Source organism: Anser brachyrhynchus, assembly GCF_964034855.1.
Source record: "Anser brachyrhynchus genome assembly, chromosome: 11".
In the NCBI taxonomy this organism is placed as follows: Eukaryota; Metazoa; Chordata; class Aves; order Anseriformes; family Anatidae; genus Anser; species Anser brachyrhynchus.
The window spans coordinates 7,028,770-7,052,878 of NC_137706.1; the positions used below are offsets into that span (position 1 = coordinate 7,028,770).

At 40.3% G+C, this 24,109-nt stretch overlaps 1 protein-coding gene and 1 long non-coding RNA gene across 6 annotated transcripts in view; both read right to left on the minus strand.

Annotated features, from left to right (window-relative positions):
* The window catches only part of RORA (RAR related orphan receptor A), a 432,323-nt gene that overhangs the window by 300,078 nt on the left and 108,136 nt on the right, over positions 1-24,109 (minus strand). The gene's annotated exons all lie outside the window — the stretch shown is intronic.
* LOC308201181 overlaps positions 1-24,109 on the minus strand; it is a 103,915-nt gene that overhangs the window by 51,121 nt on the left and 28,685 nt on the right. Inside the window, exon 1 of the long non-coding RNA XR_013956099.1 lies at positions 1-24,109. This exon is cut by the window's left edge and continues 14,193 nt beyond it; it is cut by the window's right edge and continues 28,685 nt beyond it. This is a non-coding gene — a long non-coding RNA (uncharacterized lncRNA).

Sequence of the window (24,109 nt, forward strand, 5' to 3'; positions counted from 1 at the left end):
GGCCTGGTTACCATCATGCTCGAGATTTTCAAACTGTGTCTATGCAGCTCGAAAATGAATAATTTATTAAGTCTCCTGTATTTGCATCTGGAGAATTTACTTAGGGCTATATCTAGCTGGCATTCCAAATGCCGAACAAAGCAGGCTTGCCTACGATGCAAAGCACTGGGAGAACAGTGCAATATGCTAGGACGCAGACATCGATAGAGGTCACCACTGTCCTTGCCCCAGAACAGCAGCGCAAATGGGCTGGCAAATGTCATTATGACCAAGGAAGTCACTGAGGCCCTAACTTTGCAAATCCATCACAAATTATAACTTCAGACGCTCAGTCAGGCTCGCTGAGTTGCGCTAAGCTACACGAGAAGAGCAGGCTGCAGACTCCAAAGGGGGACTGTGCCTCAGAAGAGTGGCCACGCTGTCACTGCAATAATTACGCACAATCAGCAGAGGGGGGTGACTTCGGAAACCACCGCTACAAGGTAGAGAGCAGAGAGAGACAGTCCCAGGGGAGTAAGAGCAAGAGGGGGAGTTTACGATCAATAAGATGACAGCCTGGCTGGGCCAAAAGGTCTTCCCCGTGCTTCCTGAAGTGTTCCGTGTTGTGTTAGCCTTGTGACACTCTCCCCTCTGCTGCCTGTGCTCCCCACTGCTCCGCCAGCCAGAGGAGTTATGCTAGGATTCAAAGCAGTAACTAGTATTAATGTATTTACTAATAAGGTAGTGACCGGATCAAGCCTTGTTTGCCTGACAGAGGTTGCTACAAACACCTTTTCATTACTCTATCACTTCACAAAAGAGAAATGGATAGGAGAAAAGGACACACTAGGGAGTGGAAAGAAACATTCGCTCAAGAGCTCAGACCAACAAAAATGCATAGTCCTGAAAGTGGAAAAAAAAGAAGCTTAATAAATCATCATCTGAAGTTGCCACGGTAACGGTAAATATCGAGCTTCCTATACCGTTTAACTCCATACATCCACTCCCGCAGGAGAGGACAAACACCGCTACCTCCCCAGCACCCGACTCGCCGGAGATCCTTATTTAAGCGTGAGGACAGCGTGTGCAGCTTGGTGCAGTCAGGCTCACGACCTGCAGGGTACTTGAGGTGAAGGAACACTTTCTTTATGCAAGTCAGCTCCACACCGCACACTCGCTGTACTTTTTGCAGAACTCGCTTCCTGGTGCAGTTGCCTCTGAAAAGCAGTTTGCCAGATAAGCAGCAAAGCCCTGTTTGCTTTCCAAAGCTAGGGAACGCTTCACAATTGAGTGAGGATTTCAGTCACACATGGGAAGCCAATAAATTGTTTTAGCTGTAAGTAAATATAGACACGCGGATACTAACCAAAAGATCTTTTACGTATCAGAGACTTGTTGGAGGGAGGGGTTTAAGTAAAAAGAAAGAATCTGACAAGAAAAAGGATGGTGCGTGGGTCTCACTCAGAATAAGGTCAGCTCCCACAGACTTCCTCGAGCAAGTTTCCTAATGTTCCTGCATCTTGGTTCCCCCCATCTGCACAACAGTGTTAACATGTACTTTGCTTATCTAAGCTGATTAGCATGTAGAAAGCAATTTGTTAATCTGAAAGTTCAGAGCCTATGAAAGAAAACAAACTTTGTGTCAAAACTTCGCTGCCTCTGAGTCTGAACAAAACAGACCGGCTGGCAATCCTTGTGCTAAAAACACTGTCAGTGTTTATAAAGCAAAGATAAAACATTTCCACATCACATAAAGAAGCAAATTGTCTAGTCATACTTAGAGCACTATAGTAAGATAGATGAGGAAAAAGACAGTCAAGCAATAAACTAAAGTGACAGCAGCACTAAGAGTAGCTGCTTATTAGAGAAGCACAGCTCAGACGCAGGGGAGAGAGTGAGTCAGTTTCAGCTTTCCAGCAAGGAAGCACAGAGATTTCAGTGTCCTGCAAGTCAGTCAGGTTGTTCCAAATATTCTTTTAAAACGCTCGTTTTGTCATCTCATAACATAATCCCGCCTATGGACATGACACTAGTTTCTTTCAGGGCAGGGTAACTATCTATCCTGATTTCTAGAAAGCAAGGTCCCTTAGACCACATGCAGACCATGACATTTCATTGGTAAAAAACAAGCAGACCATGAAACCATCTGGGAACAAAGAATACTTATTTTTTACTGAAACAGGTCTTAGACTGCAGTGCCAGAGCATTCATCATAAATGCATACAATTCAACTAAGCTTCCCTTGCTGTAGTCTCTTAAGCATTCAGTGATTTCACATTAAATAAGATAACATTAACCTGAAACATAGTTATTTTGCTTCTTTTTTTTTTTTTCCTTAAGACATGTGACCAGGTTTCTTTCTCAAGACAATTCTAGGACAGTATCATCAACAAGTATTTGTAGTTGAGACTTTACAGAAAGCTCTTCAGACTACATGCATGCAATACGTATTCAAATGCAGTTCCTGGCCCAGAGCAATTTATCACAATTCTGCATTCGCTACTTTAAAGGTTCCAAGAAACATGCTGTCTGAAAAAAAGGGATAGGATTTTGAAGCAAATGAAAACTTAATGTAAAACCGTGTCCTTTCTAAAAGGAGCTCTCTTCCTAACAAGTTAAATATGACCTTAATTTACCAAGTTATCAGAACAATGATGAGATTTGTGACAAGTCGTGAGAACTGTCATCTCTGCAATCCTCTGGTGGTCAACATTTCTGGGGTAGTCTCAGTCATCCATTCATCACAAGCTGCTTTTCACATGCAGAGAAACACGCATGTATCTATTTTTAAGAAGTGTAGCAGCTGAAAGATTTCAGAGTGTTTTAAGCATTTGTCTGTCTTGAAAGAATATTTCAAATACCCATTTTGTCTTCTTTGTGTATAGAATTTATATTCCAGAGACACAGAAATTATGTGAAAGCCTGAAAGAAATTTGCAGTTCTGAAAGACTCCTCAGCATTGACAAGGGGACATCAAATACCGTGTGCTACGACTACATGGTTTCATGGTGCAGCCACTTCTTTGACAGCATTGCTGCAGAATTGCTGCTTGAGAGAACTACTGAATAGAGCCTTCACAGTCTAACATGGCAAACCCGAGCTCCAGATGGATGAAACTGTAATAGGTTCAGGGCAAATATCCAACATACCATCAAACCAAGGTTACTTCACAGTGGATGCAATTTGCAACTTCAATGGAACAAAAGTGAAAGGAATCAAAGTGGGCCTTTGAGGAAAGCGTGATTTCCTAGCTAACACAAGCCCAGTATTTTATGTCATCTGCACAAAGACATCCATAGCTTGACGTTAAACATGTAAAAGATTAGACCTAGGGCAGTCTCCTTGGAAGCTAGCAATGCTATCTTTCTGTGACCCTTTTGCTTTCTCTCTGCTAGAGACCAACACAGATAATGCCCAAGTGTGCAACTTGCAGGTCACGTGGCACCACGCTGAACTGAACAATATAATAAAAAAAGGAACCCCTCCTTATTTCAAGAAGCCCTATGCCAACAAGGGACAGAAAGCATGGCCTCCAATGATACACTGCAAGGGGTAAAAATAGTACAAAACCATAACGAATGAGTTGAAGCCCAAGAAGGATTTGACACCTAGTACTCTTTCCTCCCCTCCCAAAGGAGGCAGGATTCTCACGAGTTCTGCCAGGCCCTTTCTGCATTATGTCAAACAAAGCAGCCACTATCAGAAGACTTAGCTGCTAGAGCAGGCTTGGAAAAACATACTGAAAATTATTTTGTCCCTTCCGAACTAGTCCCCTGCCAGGGTCTTCAAGCAGGTAACCCGACATACATATGTGTCTGTGTGTGCATATACAGCACAGTATAGGGGCTGCTGCAGGACTCCCCTTTGCTGTACAGCACAGCTAGGACATAGGGAGGCTACCTATGTATTGAGGCTTCCCTTCAAAGGGCAAGAAGTCACAACATCATTTTAGACAGAAAGCACAGAAGAGGTTAACCAAGAAAAAACTGTATTAATAAAACATGCAGTTATTCAAAATAGTTCAAGTATAGCAGAACTCGCTTCACTCTTTCAGTTATGCCAGACTGGATGATGAAGTTTGTGTGATTAATTCCATTCTCTTCCTTTTCATCTCAGAAAACTGTCAGCTCTGTTGTACCAACAACATACTGTTACAGTGGCATCGTGAATAGCTCTTGGATAGCAAACAAAAAATATTAAGTGAGCTTTGCCAATTACCTACCACATGTTTTGCTCACAAGCTGACTTGTTCCCTTAAGATTCTATTGTTGGAACATCTAACCTTTTAAAAAATAATAGGTACCACTTTAAAGCAATTGTTATTTTAATTGTGAACCGGGATCATAAATCCATTCTTTAAGAAGCAATTGTATGTTCTGCTGAATTCTTTTGAATGTGCCTGCTTTAACTCCCTTGCAGGCAACTTCTGCTATAATGAAATTTTTCATTTGCAAATTAGATTTGCTTGTAGCTAGAAACAAAAAGCCATCATCAGAGACACAGTAAAAGGGGCATATCCTTACCTAGTAGGAACAATTAGTTGCACTGACTGCAGCTGTAAAAAAATGCCTCTTCTTTCTCCTCCAGTTCTCTGATCTGGAGCAGGACGCAGAAACATGCACAACGGGATATTGTGTACGTTTATACACAGATAAATTACAGAGTTGTGCTGTTTTATAGTGTCTTGAAATATGCACTATTGAATGGGGTAAGTGTCATTACCATGTTTGTGTGCAAACACTAAGCAGACAATCAAATTAAGATAGATAAAGGAAAATTTAATTATTAACGTGGAACGACCACTCAGCAAGGAACTTAAGCATAGGCTCACCTAATAAATAAGCAGTTTAAAGGCAGCAGTAATCAGCTTGAAGACTGTCACAAACTCTGCAGTGTACTCGACTTGTTTTTCTATTTCTCATTGACACAGAACTCCAAATAACACAGCAAAGCAACCTGTAACCCACTTTCACAAGCAGAAAAGCATGGTTGTTCCCATTCCACTTTTGAAAAACCTGCTGATAGGCAGGCACAAAAAGATTAAGCAACTAATCCAAAGTTATTCAGGAAGCATGTTGGAGAGTTAAGTAGTAAAAAGGGATCTTCCAAGCTCCAGCTTCTTACCTCCACGCACACAAACCCCTCCTACCCCAGAACACCAGGTAATGTTTAGACTTGAAAACATGTTTTCCCTGACATTGCATTTTGTTTACATTTGCAAAACTTGATATTTTCTTGAGACGAAAATAATTCTGGCACTGTACGACCGAGTTGTTATTTCAATAACTAAACTCCGGGTGAGAGAACCAAGTACTGTATTTTTAGGTTCGCTGTGAGAAGCATTGTTCATTTTTATCCTTTCAGTGGGTGATCTTTATCTCTGGCAGCCTTTGGGATTTTTCCTTCCTATTAGAACACCAAGGACATCCTCAAAAAGCTTCACTCTAATGAATCCTGTAGTCCTCCGAGTGGGCCGCAACTCATTTGGGGAAATTAGTGAAAGGGAAAAGCTACAAGATGACAATGAGCAGACCTGAGAATGATCCCATTTTCAAGCATAAAAAGGAAGTAGCTGGAAACATACCTGCCATTAGGCTCAGCAGGAGCTAGAGGCTTTGAAACTAACACTGCATAAAGAAAAAGTTCTTCTTTTGGAAAGGTGGAAGATTTTACCCAGATACGTAAATCTGTCAATCGCCACATGCCTTATTTCTCTTTGCCACAGAGAGGCTTGTGAGGCCTTGCTCTTTTTCTGTCATCCATTTCAAACAAAAAATCCTATTCTATTTTCCAATCACTTCTGCACATCAAGCTCTGGACTGCTTACAGAAAAAGTTCTTCAGACTTCTCATCCCAAACCTTGCAGAAACCAACCTGGGAGCTGTAAGCCAGGTTTTGGACCTGGTTAGGGACCAAAATGTTGATGAAGCCATCAGCTGGGGCTTAATATTTCCATGTTTTACAAGCATTGAAGGCCTAGGCCTCTTATTCTCTTCCCTTTTCTGAACGAAGGTATTCTACTATGAGGGAGGTAGGGTTTACCAATGCTCACTAGTGGGCAATCAACAAGAAGGCAATGAAAACCAGAATTTACTTGCCTTATCAAAGCATCACCCCACAAACTCTGTAAACTGCCTTGAGCCATATGCAGCGCCTGATGAGTGAGAGAAACACACCCCATAGTTATAAGGCACTATGTCAGGCCTGCAATGTTTTATACTGGAGCAGTAGGGAAAGGATCCCAAGAGTCCTTCTGAACTTTATCCATCTCCACCTTTTGGTGACCAATTTTACCTGTAAACCTGTGAATGAGGTCATATTCCTTCAAATGTAGTACATTTAAACTCCTGATGCTCCTGTCTCCACTGAGCACGTCGGACTGCACTTGCCTACAGTGCACCATTTACACATGTGAGTGTAATCCCAAACTAGTACTTTCTGACAGCTGCTTGGGACAACCTTCTGTATGTACTTCATGGAAACAGGCAGTGATTAGTGGTTCAAACCTGGAATAAAGGAAGGACATGCTCTAAGACATAAATTTGCAAATAAAGGCTGCTCCTTTACAAACACACTGACTGAGCCAACTGACACACCAGTTGAGAAGCAGGAATTAGAGATGATTTAGTAAATAGTTGTCCAATATTGAGCTCCTGCTTTTTCTCGTAACTGAGGGGTTAAAGATCAAAATAAAATAGACTAGCTTAAACTAAAAGGATGAGACATGAACACATGACAAGTGCAGAAGCATGCACACAAGTTCTCCTGCTAAATAAAAACATTTTATTCCTACTTTAGCATAAAATCTGGCATAAGAGAAGAACAAATCTGTAAAATCCAAATAGTTTTGACTCCTGGCAAATGATTTTTGGTGAAACCTACTATTGTCCCAAGCTCCTGGAAAGACAAGGACTCGACTCACAGGCTGAACCTCCTGCCTATTACTAGTTTATGGACACTGGAAAAAAAACACTCTTGGTGACAACTCCAGTAACAACCTGACAGTTTGCAGAGCTCTCCCTCAGCCCTCCATCCAGGACGGAGCACCCTCCTGAACCCTGGTTACCAGTGAGGCTGAAGCAAGCCACAGTAAAGGCTTCCAAGTGGCACAAAGCCAAGAGCTTCTCTTTAGCATTTCACACACAGGCTATAACCACCCTCTTCAGAAAGAAAATAGAAGTCCTGCCTCCTCAAGCTGTGCAACATATCTTCCTCTCTTCTGTAACACCAAGGCTAATACAGAGCTCTGGCTTCCCAGATTAGTTCTCTTCAGAGTCATTTACTCTTCACCTTCCCAACTTTCAGTCCTGCACAATAAACAAACATCTCCCATATAAGCACTATTGTTTTCTGTTTCTTTCTGCCTTATCACACCAAATACTCCTCTCCGTCTGGTGATAACACACAGACAGACACAGTTCCTGTGCAAACTAGTTAGCATTAAAAGGGGAGAAAAAAAAAAAAAGAAAACAACAACAACAACCAGGTGTAGACAGAAGAAATGCCTGACAATACAAGCAGTGAGAACAGAAGATGGTCTGACATGCTGCCAAAGGTAACAGGGATAGAATCAGGCACACATTAGAGACAAAGCAGGCAGCTACATTCATAGTTCAAATTGCATGTGTCGTCCTGTTTCCATGGCTCAGAACTGCACCCTGCCTGCTCTCTGAGGGACTTCTCCACACTGGGTACCCACGCCCAGGAGGTAAGGGGTACAGATAACCCTCTCTCATAGTAGATCAAAGTTCACGCACACAAAATTTCAAGCGCCTCAAGAAGAGAAGAGAAGCTAACACTTTGTGCACCTCAACAGCTCTAGCATCACCCCTAGTGATGAACAGATCCAACCTCCAGAATCTGACATAGCGACATCCTGAAAATATAGCAATATTCACACACACAAACACACAGCTTTGGCACCAGAACTGAGAACAAGGAGGCGGCTCTTCCTGCCCTCTCACAGTATGTACTCACGGACCCTGGAGGAGCAGAACTTGAGTGGAAGAAGACGAGAAGAGATGTTCCAGAAACAGGGCAATGCTGGAGCCATGTCCTGACTGCAGAAAAGGTCCAAGCAGAAGGCGACAAGCTGGAAAGGACACTGGTTCTCTTGTATCTAATGAGAGAACTACTGCACATTTAGCAGGTTTCCTCAAGTTCACCACTTCTGTTACCAAAAGTTTAAACCCACTGTGTTTCACCTTTCTGCTACTGCTGGTTATCAGCATCGAAAGATTAGTTAAGTTCTTCCGTAGTTCTGGTGGCTACCAGCTGTACCACACACTTGAATCCTGCCAGTGGCCTAGGCACAAGTCAGTGCAACTCTGTGGAAGGTATTCCATTGTGTGCTTACACATTCTTCAAAACAGACAAGTCCTTCATTTCTCTGTATTTAAAAGAATGGTGTAAGATCAGACACCACATTTAAAAATAATTATGATCACACAAGTAAGAAACAGTACCTTCGTAGACACACGAAGAACAGAGGTGCCCTTATTCTAACACTTCTAACTTTAAAGCAGAACATTCAGAAAGCTTTAACTTAAACTTGTATCAGAATACATAAACAACAATAGCTTCCACGGTGACTGTACCTTGCAACAGCTTGCCAGCCATTTTATATTCCATGGACCCTGAAAATCACAGCAGCTAAAATGGGAAAGGCCAGCAGAGCTGCTCAAGTGGGACAGCAGGAAAAAACAGAGGTCAGACAGCATATAATCCAGCCATCCTCTTATGTGCAGATCAGACAAGGGCAACAACTTCCTCCTACTACACTGCTGGATGAAATAAACACAAATCAAACCCAAACCAATGAAAGAAATGGCCACTGTGGCACAGGGCACAATAAACACGTTTATGACATTTGATAGCACAAAAAATGATTTAGATCCAAATGACCAAGAACACAACATGTTTTATTTGAAGCGTGCCGGAGGTGCAAGCTCAGGAGGGCCACATTTGAAGGCAACAGAACTCTGACACACTTACAGAGGTGTACCAAATGAATCCTGGTAACATCTTTGAAATTGGCCAGCCATTTCAGACACAACTATACTAAACGCTGTCTATTCTTCCACTAATCTTTAAGCAGCATTTAAATCTTTTTGTTTTCCCTCCTTAGTTCAGTCTGACAACTTCTCTGTAGTTTGTTTTTGTTGCTGTTTGTGGTTTGGTATTTATTTGTATTATTTTATAGCAATTAGTTTCCCTAATAAGTTCTTACTGTTGGCAGGAAGCATCTTTACATTTCTCCCTGGAGGACTATCTCTCCTGCCCCCGCAACTGATTTCTTGAAATCCAGGGGTTCCATAATTAATCTGAGAGATACTTTCTGTAAGGGGTGTGTGACATTTAGAGTTACACTAACAGTGCCTTTGGTTACATTTTTTTATTTTCATCTTCACTAATGAACTTTACCTCAATCTAAGAAGAACTCTGTGAAGTGACTGTTGAATGTCCTTTATTTTGCTCTATCTAAAAAGATTTGTTGACTTCCTAAGCAACCTTCCTAAAAGCTACCTTGGTTGATTTTGCACAAGCACAAAATTAATAAATACAGGATATTAAGTGTTACTTTCTAATTCCATCACATCGCCTTGGATCCAGACACATCTAAAATCTGTGTCCCAGAAAGCTGTGATACAAGGAAAAGGATCTATGAATGTTGCAGCTCTAAGTCTTTCACATGCAGGAAGGGATGAAAATCTGTTTCCTTAAACATGCCTTAAAAGCACCCTGAAATGCCACTTGGCAAATATGGTATGTTTTGTCCATCTAGAAAAACAAACGCTTAGATCTTAACACATTTGATAGAAAGGGTGATTTTTCCCTTTTTTTTTTTTCCTACCAAACAATATGTTAATACGTGTTCTTTTCTTTTTATTAACTACATCTGTTTCTTGTTGCATTTTAAAGCTTATTTCTGCCTAGGAACTGTAAGAAAACATATAAACATTGAATCACACCTTTGAATGCATCTCAGGCTTTCTATCTCTTCTCTTTAAAATCCAGACTTCCTTCTTATGATCACAGAGAGAAAAAAACAAAAACCCCAAAACTCTCTTGCTCCCCTAATCAGACCAAAGATTGTCATGCTCTACAGACCCCTGACCAGAATACAAGGAAAATTAGCAAAAATCAAACAGGTGAATTGGTTTGTTTTAAATTAGAAGTCCCGAAGTCCCTCAATTCAATCAATTTGCATTAAATTAATTCAAACTAGTGTTGAACTTCAGCTATTATTTTAATATCTTCAATTTTCCTAAACATCTCCCTTCATAATGAAGGTGCCCCCCGTACCTCCTAAAGCTTTCCCTAAACTAAAATGTTTATTTACAGGAGACAAGTGTGATTGCAACATCCCATCAGAAGGGATACCCAAAGACTGATGGATCTTTTTTATCTTTTCTTACTTTGTCTTGCTCTCCACAGAAATATCTGACCATTTCTGTAAGCTTCAAAAGGTAGCAAGGCTCAAGATGTTGAGCCAGGAAATACATTTATCATGTGCCTAATCGTCATGTTATTAAGGTTTGGGTGTATCTGAGAGAACAGCCTGCTGCCATCCCCCTCGGCTATTGGCGTATCCCAACATGAACAATAGTTGCAAACAAAGGAGCAGAAAAATGGAATGAATCTGAGCTCTGGCAGAGGCTGCTCTGGCTGCATCCCCATGAGGAAAAATGGTTTGTTCTGCCCACGTGGACCAAATTCACAGAATCCAATAAAAAAGGTCATGGTGCTTATTGTAAGTGTACGCTATAGCATGGCTTTCTCTCCACTTAATTCAACCGTTTTTTACCTCATTAATTAACCCAAAATATTTTAATGAACGCACAGGAGCAACGTTCATAATGATCGGTCTGGATGTGTTCACTCTATTAGATCCTCAAAAAAATAAAATAGTAAAACAAGGCAAAATAATCAGTGAGCTTTAAAAGAAAACTAAATAATTTTCAGCACACACATGATTTAAAACAGCAAAAAAATAGACAGCTTCATGTCCATCCTCACTTCCCAAACTAGGCTAACATGGTTATCCTGCTAGAAGTGTTAACAAAAAAATATGACATCCAAAATCCACTGGTGATAGGATTTTGATTTTTCATTCTTCCACTTATTTCCTCTCAAAATTTAAACTTTGGATATTTGACAAAGGACATCATGAAAATTACTTCTCTAGCTTATGATCTGTAATTTATGCAGGCTATCATAAAGTGAATAATGAAATGATGCTTTGCATAGTTTTATTCCTATGGGTTATAAAAGGAAGAGCATTGGCACTGTCCTGTCATTGCAAATGGTCCTGGATTTCTGATGTCTCACTTCAATTGATGTTAATGAGAAAAAGAATACTCGGGCAAAATCTGCTGTTGGCACAGCATACGAGAAGAAAGCCTCACAGAATCCCAGAAGGGGGAGGGTGGAAGCAGGCAAATCTCTAATGCATAAAGTAATAGAGTTTCAAAAGATCTCTACAAGCTGTTAAGTAGCAGTGGGCAAAGAGTCAAAATAAAAAGAACTACCTAAATGGCCTCCTAAGATTTGAGCAGGACCCACACCTTAATTCAGATTCCCCCAACCCTAATTTCTGCATGCCTGCACTCTGCATTTCAGCTGAATCAGTTGTTGTTTTTTTAAAAAAAAAGTTGGCCTCACTCCACCTGAAACCATTGGAGAGATCTGACAATTTCTTTGGGTAATAAAAGTTAAGATATTTATTTCAAAAATTTTGGCCTAGAATGCAGTGAACTTTACCCAAAGAAAATGGCAAACCTTCTGAGGCTCAGCCATCAGGGCTAATAAGTATTGCAATGAATCAAATTGATTAACTGCATTCCCTTCAGACATCCAAAATATTTCCCTGTTATTCACAGGCAAATATACATATGTGCCATGAGCTTGTTAGATAGATGACAAATGAACATGAAAACCTCAGGGTACATACAGCTGTTCCAAGTTGGAAATCCCTGGTACAGAATTCGAAGTCTTGGGAACTCTCCTGGCACCATTTCCTCCCTTGTACGCTTTGGTGAGAAAGCTGTATTTCTAGATGAAAACTGCTAATCCTGATGGTCTAAACACATCGCTGAACTCATTAAGGACCAAATAACTTCTCCCAGAACTACAGGTAGCTTTTTTCTTAAGCAAATTTCACTGGCTAGACTGAAAAGCAGAGGTGAAAGACGAAGGATCAGGAAAAAATAAACTGAGTAATACAGGGGAAAATAAGCTAACTGTGGGACTCCTCAGTGTTTCCATGAACCCACCAAGTCTTACTAATCTCTCAACCCCTACAAAATCACCTGATGGGCAGGAGAATCCCAGGCCCCCAGCTGACAGGTTACCTGGCTGGGATGCATTTATGAAGCTTGTGAAAACCTTCATGAGTGTGCTTGTGTTGTTTTAGCTGGGCAAAGAGGGAAATGTATCTGTGATATGGGGAGAAATCAAGCACAGCTCTAAATGCCGTTATTTCAACTCACCCTTGGCTACCCTGAGGAAGGAACTGAAAAATCAGAGGACAATTTAACTGTGCCAATCATGGTACCGTACCTGTTTTACCAGAAACAGCCTGTAAAGAAGGTCTGTTCATTGCAGCTCAATAAGGCATTCATTAAGACTTAAGAAAATCATCCTTTCTGAGAGATGCATTTTGTTATCCACAGTGAAGCTATTATATGTTTGCTCTAAATAAACGCGTTAAATACAACTCAGAGGAATTCATTTCTAAGACATACTGAAAAATAACATATTGTTTTAAACATTCAATGGTTATATTTCTTATTTGCAGGCTATGGGACTCGAGGGACAACTGTAATTAGGGCTCTATTTTTAAAGACACTTAAATGCAAAGTAAAGCAAGGTAGCTAATACACCTTTTTCGGTTATTAAAAATTACCATTTTATACTCTAAAAAACATACTGCAGTATTGCTGCTTCTTCAGAGAAAGTATATGTACATACACAATAATGCTATCTGCACCTGATAAAAATACGGCTTTTTTTTTTTTTTTTTAAAGGTTGAATCATGTATTTCGTGAAGTTAAGTGACTGGCTTGCAGGAAGAATCTATTCATCACCAAGACAGGAATTCTCCCCCTTCTGTACCTTCTCTCACTCTGAGTTCTGCCTGCCATAGAAATTCCTCCTGCGTACACAGCGCACACTAGGCATAAGCTTTTCTTCTTTCCATCAAAGTGCTGAGAGCTGCAACACAAAGCTCTACCTACTCAAATCTAACAAAATGGCTATTAGCAAAGAAGAATCAAGTTGCACATCTTCCTCCAGATTTTCCTTGTGCCCTGCAACGAAGCCGCTGATGTGAAAGGCTACTTCCCAAGTTCTGCTCACAAAACATACAGGAGCCCAGGACTGCCCGTGTGCACATTTCAAGGACACAGTCTTCCTAGTACTAACACTGCCCTTGAAACTATAGCAACTCAACACTCAATGTGATGTCAAAGTATTTCAGCTTCAAGATTAATGCATTCCTTGGGATGCCATTAAAAAAAAGACAGTACATTGTACCATTTGTTGAAGGACTAGCAAACCTGCATCTTATAACTAAATGCTGAGGAAATAAGACTTTTTTTAAAAAAAAAATCATTTCATTAAAACAAGAAAAACCCTCCAAAACCTTCATATGACGGCATCAAACCGTACTGCTAGTTGAAGGGAAAGTCCTGCATAAAAATTCTTGCTGAAATGCACAGGTTTATTGGTATATTCTCTTAAGTATGCCATAAATCGGTTACGTTAACAAGTCTTCTCATAGAAACAGCAGATGTGGGAAACAGAATTTTACCCTGCAGAGCATTCAGCTGATACTGTAACAACCAGGCACAGAAAGGCCTTGGAAAAGATCTCTTTTTTAAGAGGAATTGATAGTAGCTAGGCAAGTTCCAGAACGAGTGAGCAAAGGGGTTAGAATGAAGCGCAGATTTCCTTTTCCCTCAGCTATCCCTGGCTGTCTCTCCCACTCAGCTGTCAAGCAATTCACAAAGAAAAGAAAGAAGACGACTATATAATTTTGTTCACAGACTTCTGCTTACCTCAGAGCTTCAAGATCACAGTAACTGTTGACTGAGCCTTCATTTACCTAGGGAAATCCCTAATCCTATTGAATAGACCCATAAAAAGCAGTCTCTAGGTGGTGGTAAGTCAGAGAGCCTCCTCTCAGGTCTCCTATCCTTGCAGAAACTGTTCCCATTCAATTACATGCGGCAGCTGGAGACCCTCCTTTCTCCTGGCTTCATATTTCTGGCAGTGCAGATGTTAGATGATATGCCAATACATCTCCATTTGTAGGAAGATTATGTGTTTCCTATTTCAGTCCATGGGGAGAGCTGGTGTACTTAACCACAACCCTTCCTCCACCATCCCTCAACTTCTACGTCTTTCTGTTCTGAAATTTATGAAAATAATTGTGCTCAGCTCCTCTGCTAGACAGCAGAGCAGATCCACCCCTCTCTGCCCTCCTCCCCCAGAGGCTTCCTTGTGTGCAATTGCTTGTGTCTCGTCTGAGATCTAAGGACAAGAAAAGCAACGAATGTCACTTTCTGAAATATATCATACACCAAGAAGTCAACAATTTATTTCTTACAGTAACAGTTAACTGGAAGACAAGAAGCTCTTAAACCAATTGACCAGCAGTTTCTTAAATGCAAAAACTGGAACCTGACTTCTTACAAATGGCAACTGCATTTCAAGAGAGATGGCATTCTTGTCCAGCTCCAAGGTGTGGCTGCCTACTGCTCTTTTTTCTCAGCAGTTTCATTCCCTCTAGAGTTCGCCAGCACAGGAAGAGACCCAAATCTGGGTTCAAGTATCTACGCCCAGGGCTGCCTCAAGGCACAGTCAGAGCAGACAGCTGCCAAGAACAGCTGCCAGCAACTCTTCCAGCCACAACAGCTTCTCTCCTCTCTGTGTGTAGGTGAATAGGTTGGACTTTGGAGACCAAGAAGGTCTTAATACATGCCCCTTGAAAACCACCAAAGAATGCTTTCCCGACGGAGCCGCTTTCCTGGTTCCCTTCCATGCAGGCTCTGTCTAGTCCTCCTCTCTGATACAAGGTGCTGCCTTTTCGCTCCCAGTTCGCAGCTGCCGTAGAGATCCAGGAAAGTGAAAACAGGTGGGCTGCTGCTCATGGGTGGGATACTGATTCTACGAGGGGAGCGACCAAGCAAGAAAGTTTGCCAGGAGAGTAAAAGAGATGAAAGGGCAACTGCCACCCACTTCAACACCCTCTTGAAGTATTTTGTTTTCAGGTTCCTCCCAGAATCGCCCTAAATTCAGTCTCCTCCCCCATTCCCGTCATACACCTCTCTGCCATTTCAAAATGGGTTTTGCCATATGACTCAGAGCCTGCGGCTGTGCCCGCCTCTCGGCTCAACTTTCTCACCAGAGCACACACGTCCCATCCAGCAACAGCATTCCTCCCGCCTGGGACTGCCTATCAGAGGCACCACCATGTGGGCGCCTGTTCGTTACCCCTCTGGGATCTGTCGTCTCCAATCGCCGTCTTAGCTGTTTCTTTTTACAACTCAGGAGAATATATTTCAATATATTTAGCATTCCAGCTGATGCAGAGGCCTCAAGTTTTTATTTTTCCCCACTGAAGGTAATTCCTTTGTCACAAAGCAGTCAGAGCTCCAACAGATCACGTTCTTTCTGAAGGCCAACTGAAAACTATCACATATTCTTTCTCATATGGCATGCTCCTCCTCTTTGCTACATACTTGGATGGAAATGATTCATGATATCTTCTGCACATGAGAAAACCTCTTTGCTTTTCTCTTTTCTAAGTGTTTTTCTTAAAAAAATATTCTTCCTACTCAAAACAAGACGGGATATAACAGAGTATGTTGTATTCCTGGTGGGTGTGAAAAGATGTCTTATTAGGATACACATCATCTCTCACATATGAAACAATTTTCCCCTCTCTGTGTTAGATACATTGCTCAATTTCCATTAATGATTCTAACCAAGGTTTTAACCTCTATTTTTCTTTACTACCGATTGCCTGAAGCATGTGAAGGGTTTCCTGAATTTAGACGACTACTTATTACCTTACCAAGTCCATTTTATTTAGTAAAAATATAGTAATTTTTTTCCCATTAAAAAATTATGGGAAACCTGGATTAAAGTTCAACTGATACATCACAGAGTCATACAATAGCTTGAGTTGGAATGGACCCACAAGGATCATCGAGTCCAACTCCTGGCTCCACACAGGACCACCCAAAAATCAGACCACGTGTCTGAGAGCATTGTCCAAACACTCCTTGAACTCTGGCAAGCTCAGTGCTGTGACCATGTCCCCAGGGAGCCTGTCCCAGTGCCCGACCACCTCCGGGTGCAGAACCTTTCCCTGACACCCAGCCTGACCCTCCCCTGTCCCAGCTCCATGCCGTCCCCTCTGGTCCTGTCGCTGTCCCCAGAGAGCAGAGCTCAGCACCTGCCCCTCCGCTCCCCTCGTGAGGGAGCTGCAGGCCGCCATGAGGCCTCCCCTCGGCCTGCTCTGCTCTCGGCTGAACAAACCAAGGGACCTCAGCCGCTCCTCATGCATCTTCCTCTCTAGAGCCTTTGCCAGCTTTGCTGCCCTCCTTTGGGCACTCTCTAATAGTTTTATGTCCTTATAACACTGCGGTGCCCCAAAACCGCACACAGTACCAGAGGTGAGGCTGCAAAATACATCAGAGGAAGTCAGTAACTTCTCACCAACATTTCTTCTACTTTCTTTCTAATTCCCTTCTCTCAAGGAAGAGAGCTGTATGCTCCTTCCCAAATTTTAATTATCAGGAAAATGTTTAAGGTATACTTGAACTTCAGTTTCAGATCACTGCGATAGAAAAAAAAAAAAAAACACCAACAAAAAACTTAGAACACTGTGCCAAGAAAAATCTTTTAACACAGAAATGTGACAGTCAAAAATTGCACGTAGTACAATGACAGCTACCAAACAGATTTCAGTAGTTTCTGAGGGGCTGAGATACTGATACATCATGTCTTGCAGGATTATAAAGAACAATTTGAGGACAACACTTAAAAAGAGAATCCAACTAGTTTGGAATTACCAGCATTAAATAGGGGAATATCTCTCTCTCTTTTTTTTATTTTATTTTATTATTTTTTTTAATTCTTAACCTTCTCTCTTATGCTTATGTTTTTTATCAAGTTCACTATGGTTGTACCAACCGAGGAGGGTTGTTACCAAGTGAACGAGTATTACAAGACAGCCAAAGAATGGATGAACCAGATACAGGATAATCAGTGTTGCAGCTTTTAAAAAAGGATTTGGGATTCATATAGCTAATTAGAATATCCTGTATTATGTTGCACAGAATTAAGTAAATGTAGAAGGGATAGAAATCCAAATGCTTCATGGCATAAGCCAGTCTTCAGCAGAGACAAAAAGAAAAAAAAAAAATCACATAGAGCCACATTACTCCCTAATTGGGCATTGCAGGTTTTCTCACACTTCCCTTCACAGCAGCCAATACAGAACACTGTCAGATAAAAGAGACCATAAAGGGTAGAGGTCTGATTCAATTATGTAATTGTCATCTGGATGGAGACAACCTAAATTTATATAATTTTGGTGATATCCACCTGTAATGCGGCAAGCATTCTAGACATTTAAGTCCAGTTCAAAGCAGTGGGCATTACTGCCTGCATTTCGTGCTGAATCATCATAAACTCTTGAGAAAAAAGAGAAGAAGAGAAGGGAGTATTTTATGTTCCAATGTACCTTTAGTTCATTTAGTTCATCTCATTCCTTTTTCCAAGCCCTTGTATTGCAGTAGGAGCACAGAATGATGAAGTCACAATGCTGACCTGCCCTTTAACGGGACCTTAACTTTTACACTCCTCTGCATTCAGCCAAGCTTAAGAGATGAATAGCTACTGTAATTTCTGTCATCTTTAACTCTGAAAGCCAGAGTTTATGTTGGTTCCACTTCATATTTTTCCTAACCTTCCCTCGGTCTCTATTCCCATCTTTCATCTCTTCTTGGTTTCTATTTTTGTCGCTTTTCCTCTATCTCACCTATACCTTTTTTTTAAAACATCTTCCGCTCACCTACTAATTTGCACTTCACTTACAGTCTCTTCCTTGATATAATCAAGTATTTTTTTTTTAAACCAGTATCTGAATGGTCCTTTTTCCAGCTTGTTTATATAAGAGGACAGTGTGAAAAGTGCTCTTCCTGCACTGCTATCCATAATCTGCACCAGAAGGCAGTGTTAAACATAGCTGTTGCTAGGACAGTTTCAGCATGAGCTATTTATCAAGACAACAGTTGCTGGCTAACTTGTGAAAGGTAGCTGGGGAAGCTGGCTACTTCTCTCTGTCTCTCAATAATCATCAAATAGCTGTCTTCCATTTTCCCCAATTTATTCCTCCGTCCTACAAACACGTAGATAATATTTACTCCCATTTAACTGCTGCCATCCATTTCCTGTATTCTTGGACAAGTTATATAGCAAGAAGGAAATACATTTGTGTATGGCTCTGCTGCACTGACACCATCCACCGACAAAAGCAAAAAGTCAGGTCACTCTTGAGATTCAGTAAATACACGGTGGAACATGAAGCACCTGTTCAAGGAAAAAAAGTGAGGAGGAAGATTGCCTTCAAACAGCAATTCATTTTTTTATCTAATGAGCTAGCTTCACAGCTACTGTGATACTCCAGTCACAAATCTGTGTTCGGCAATGTTTGCAATATAGCTCTGTGCAGGAAGAACCAGCTCTGAATTTCATGACTGAGTAGATTTACTATCACTATTACGGGACAATTTACTTCACAAGATGACAAAGAATATGAAATCTTCATCACTCAAAACATCAAACAAGTGTAACTGAGCACAAGAGACAGAGAACGCTAAGGATTACAAGGAATGGAATTAGCCTGATGTGAAGAGAAATGATGTAAATAAAGACACTTCACATTATCCATTGTAGTACCCCCATAATAACCAAGAATGCTATCTGCATTATCTTCAAGATTCAAAAAACATTACAGTAACACAAAAATGCTTGCAGTTGAGTCACGGAAAAAAAATATTTAAATGATCAAGTACAATACAATTCATCTCATACAGCTGTAGATTTTTCCCTTCTGTTTGGTACTTAATAATGTGCAGGAGCAACATTCTTAGTGTTGCTTTTACGCTTATTAGTATTATAATCCTGATAAATTTACAGTTACTGCAATAAGCTCATTCATACCACAACGACATGCCTACTTACGCAGTGCAATCAAAGGACCTCTAAGAACCTGACAACAGTAACAGCTGAGGCAGTGACACCAAATGACTTGTGCATGACTGCGTCACAAGTCTGCAACAGAGCTGGGAACAGCATCCAAACCTTCTAGCTTCAAAATACTGCCATAACCATAAAACAGCAATTCTCATAAATCAGTACGATTACATAAAGCACATCTGTACCTCATCAATTGACTTTTTTTCCCCTCTTCTCTAAGTTTGGAAAATCTTCAGAGACATGTTCACCAAATCTGATGACAGGGTTGTGCACCTGCACATTAGCGTGTGCATTTGCAAACATTCTGGCACAACATATCATTCCACACTTAACAGAAAGCCATTCCTATGGAAGTGGGGCTTCCCAGCTAAATGACTGGAAAAGCACAGATCCAAGAAGGTGTACAAAGAATAGCCTTCCCTGTGAGCCTTATAGAGGAAGTAATTTTAAACAAGATTTCGTTTAATGATACACATGAAAACAGTTCTATACACACAGGATCACCAAACAAACATAGATTATGTACGTGGGGGAGTTATATTATAAAGATCATATAAATTGATCCCATAGTACACAATGAATGTGTGATACAGAGCATTCATCGCATTAATTCTTGAGGAAAAAAGGCTTCATGGGGATTTTAAATTGGCCTTCATAAGTGCTTTTTTTTGTTTTTTTTTTTTTTTTAAGTCATCAAGCTTCATGAAGTAAAATTAATTAAAACTATAAAGATGAAGAAAAGGAAAACTCGGGTGTTTAAAACTAAACATGTTTTTAACTGGGCAAAAAATTAAAACATGTATTTGCCATTTTCACAAGCTATCAGGGAAATAGCATGGGCCTATTCTTTAGTTTGTCTCTGGTTCCTGAGCTATTTCTCTTGCAGCAAAGAAATTCCTTATGAAAAAAAAAAAAAAGTAACATGAAGTAGTAAGTTCCCTCCTTGGGGCAGAGCTGCAGATAAAATGTCAACTTACAGGAAAAAAGCTAATACTGTTCAGTTACAGTGACCTGAATTTGTTTCATGGAGTGGCAAATTCAGTAACAAGAACCCCCACTGTACCTAATGACTACTAAATTACACGGATAAAGCTTCTAACGCACGCCAAATATTTGAACCGAAGACAGATGCCAAAACATCTTCGATAACATTGTCCTCTGAGTGACTTTCACAATCTGTATTTTCTGTATAAACCACTAGGTTTTCATTCTAAAAACCCTCCAGTTCTAGACGGCCACCAGCCACAGTTCAGGGTCTTGCATATTTCAGCTAAATACTCCCAAGGATAAAATCCATCTCAACACAGAAGGGCTCTCAAGCCACAATTAACAGTATGCCTACATGAAAGAAAGCTGAAAGATTCTGAAAAGTTTTGCAAAGCTGCTCAGCACTGCAGGGGCGGCAATAAATTTCACCCCCAAAATACAGTAATACATTACATTTACCTGAACAAAGCACAAGGGCTTTGTGTTAATCAGCCTCACAATTTCAGAGTTAAGTAAAGATCAAAAAATACAGATAGTAAAATGGAGGATCTTGGATACACAGGAATAAGCTAAACAGTATTTTCTCAGTATTTCTCATTTGTATCACTGAAAGTTGAGCATAACTTGATGTTTTTCAGTATACAGGCACAAAATTTATCCACTAAAATGGTATTGTTAAGATGTATTATTTCAGAACACTGGGCTCTCTCATTTCTGATGTTGTGCAGCAAGATATTTGTCCAGCTAAACACCATGCAAAGCATCATGTTCATGAAAAGTTGTGCAACTTCTTAGTGAAAGAGTTATATCATTGATAACAAGACAAATATGAGAAAGAAGCTATGCATACGTAGAATTATTTAAGATGTATGGGCTCATTCAAGCAGCATCTCATAACAGCAATGAAAAAAAAATTTGTTGTTAACTAAATTTCAGAACACCAAAGTAAAAAAAAAATAAAATACTTCTATAATGATCCTTCCAGCAACTTCAGCTGAAACTATGTAAGAAATACAAAATATTTTGCCTACTTCCAAACCAGAACTAGAAAGTAGGTCATTTCCACTTTTTGCACGCTTCATTTTTTACACGACAAATCAGATCCATAAATACAATGGCAGGATAGAATGCAGTAGCCCGTTATTATAAGGGGCTGGGACAAAGGACTTCACTGGAGCCTAAGAGCCACAGACGATTTCTAATGACAACATTGATGTCAAATGAATAGGTGTCATAAAGGAAAAAAACACCACACAAAGAGAAGAAACTTATGCTGTTGCTAAAACACCTGAGAAAATGAAGCACAGAAACCAATTCTACAAGCCCGGTTAGTATTCCTTCAGATGTGCACATTTTCTTTCAACACAATGTTCGTCACCGCAGTTCACACCACATATTTGTCAAACCCAGTTTCCCAGCAGAGGGCAAAATGTTACTTCGGTATCTGCTCTTTACACTGTTTAAGGGACACCAAGAGGATGGAGGGATGCTGGTCCTGAAAGTAACAGCTCCCAACCAGGAGAGAGGGCCCTGGCACACAGCCCAGCTCCCTTGCCTGGGAAGTGGTGGAGAGAAGAACATAAACGACAGGGACAAGAAAAACTAGCAAGCTTACTCCTACAGATGACAAGACAGTACCCATTCCCCATCAGGTCCATATCTGGTCTACCTCATCTTATGAAAATACATATTAGGTTCCTATTCTTCTCCATCATCTCCACAGTATTGGCAGCTTCTAATAAGAGTATACTCTGTAGTAAACTACATAGTGGCTCTACTTTGCAGAAGAAAAACAATCTTTGCAGCACTAGCAACTGAACAGCATCAGTGATTAAATTATATCTCAAAAATAAAACCAGAAAAGAAAAATGTTTGTATATAACAAGCAACACATTCAAAATTAACAATCCTAAAACAGATCAGCACGTTGAATATGTTGTAAATAAAGGAACCAGTGCCTTCATTAATGATTTGATACTGTCAGAATGATACTTATTCCATTTTTCTCCTGCCTTCCACTCCCCAGTGCAGTTTTATATTTATATAAAGAGAAAAATATATTTTGTACCTGAGTGATGATCATGTATTACCTGAAAGGCTTAAATTCTACTTCGAAAACAGCCCTCACAATCCCTAATTTGCTAATTTCAGAATAACAGGATACATTGCAACACCGTATTATTGATGCAATTTGCTGGACAACATGAATAGAGACAGCAATATCCAATTAAAGTGTATCAAAGATAACAGAGTTAGATTTGCAGAAAATTTTCAAAGATTTCCTATCTTTGAACAAAACTTATTAGGGCTCCATCAGCCGTTTGAACAGCTTTAATGAAGTTGAAGCTCAGCTAAATATGGAGTTATTTTACTCCGTGATTAACTTTGAAGAATTTTATTTTTGAAGCCCTAACATCCTGTAATTAAAAAGAATCCTTAACACATTGCAGTAATTCAGTATTCAGTAATTTATGTTACAAGTTTTACTTCCAGAAATGGTCTTGATATATAGCCAAATGCTGTTAACCAATGGGTGCTCTTTCATTTATTGCTACTGGCTTCTTTAATATTTTAAATCTCTCAAAGAAACCATATTCTCAGCTTCTCATTCAATGCTACAGCAATACACTTGAAAAATGCCCTTCTTTTGGCAGCCAGCTCATCTGCCTGCAGTGTTTGCTGCATGTTAACATTTACCTACAGCAGTGCAAGTCAATTCAAATGCCAAGGTGCAAGCCCAGTCCAACCCAGCTATTTCCATGAAAAGATGAAGCACTTGCAATTTTTGACTCTTACAGCAATTTGAAGCTACGTTTCAATGCTTTCTTAATTCCACACGCTTGCTCACTTCATTTGGGTCTCTGTAAAATTACTCAAAATACACCCCAAAGATGGCGCCTAGCAACCTATTACTGTTGTCCGCACTTGCACTGGAAGATTGAGCCCCCCAGACACTAAAATAAAAATGTTGATGCCTTTGCTATTTTGCCAATACTTTCCAAGAATAAAACTAAGACAAATCACACAATTCACACCAATGCAGGATTAACAATAATAGATTTCAAATACAGAGCACAACAAATTATCTGGCTAGATTTCACAAACCCTTTTTAAAATCACACTGTTTGGAAGGGTTTAGTACCTCAGGACTGAAATGACCCCTGAGCAGTGCATGCTGTTAGCACACAAGCTTACAGTGTAGCAGGAAAAAGCTTAATACAACAATATGAAGTATATGGCATTTTAAAAACAGAGTATCTTCTGTCCCATTTCTAAGTGAACCCTCTTGCCTTCTTGGTTTTCTTTAGGTTCAGTAATACAAGTTACATTAACCACAACAATGAAGGAAAAGACCACCTACAACACAAAAATAATGAACACTACAAGTAACTAACTACAAACAATTCTCATCCTAACACCACAAACTACTTGCAAAATATTTTCTGCTATTTTGATTGGGATCAGAACACGTTGTATTCAAGCCATGAAGATACAGCAAGGGATGCAGGTAATCACTTCCAAACCTGTTAACAGGGAGCAAGGATTTCTCACTGAAAGCACCAACTGAAGATTTTGAGATGTCCCAGTGGCAACGTGTGCAAAGACCCCTACCAGCCTTGAACTGCTGCCTGAAACAGTTCCTGATAAAAATGATTGCTTTCCTATTTCTGGAATGGACGTAATACATAAAAACACTGCCATCAACTGAAGAGTAAATTTTGAAAAACATCTGCCTTTTATTTGGCTTTGCAAAAAACCTCCTTTCAGTAACATTCCTCGGCTTTAATCCATATCCAAAAATCACTCAGCCTGCTCTCATAACATCACTGTTGCAGCTTAACGGAAGACTACTGGACACCTTTGTGGC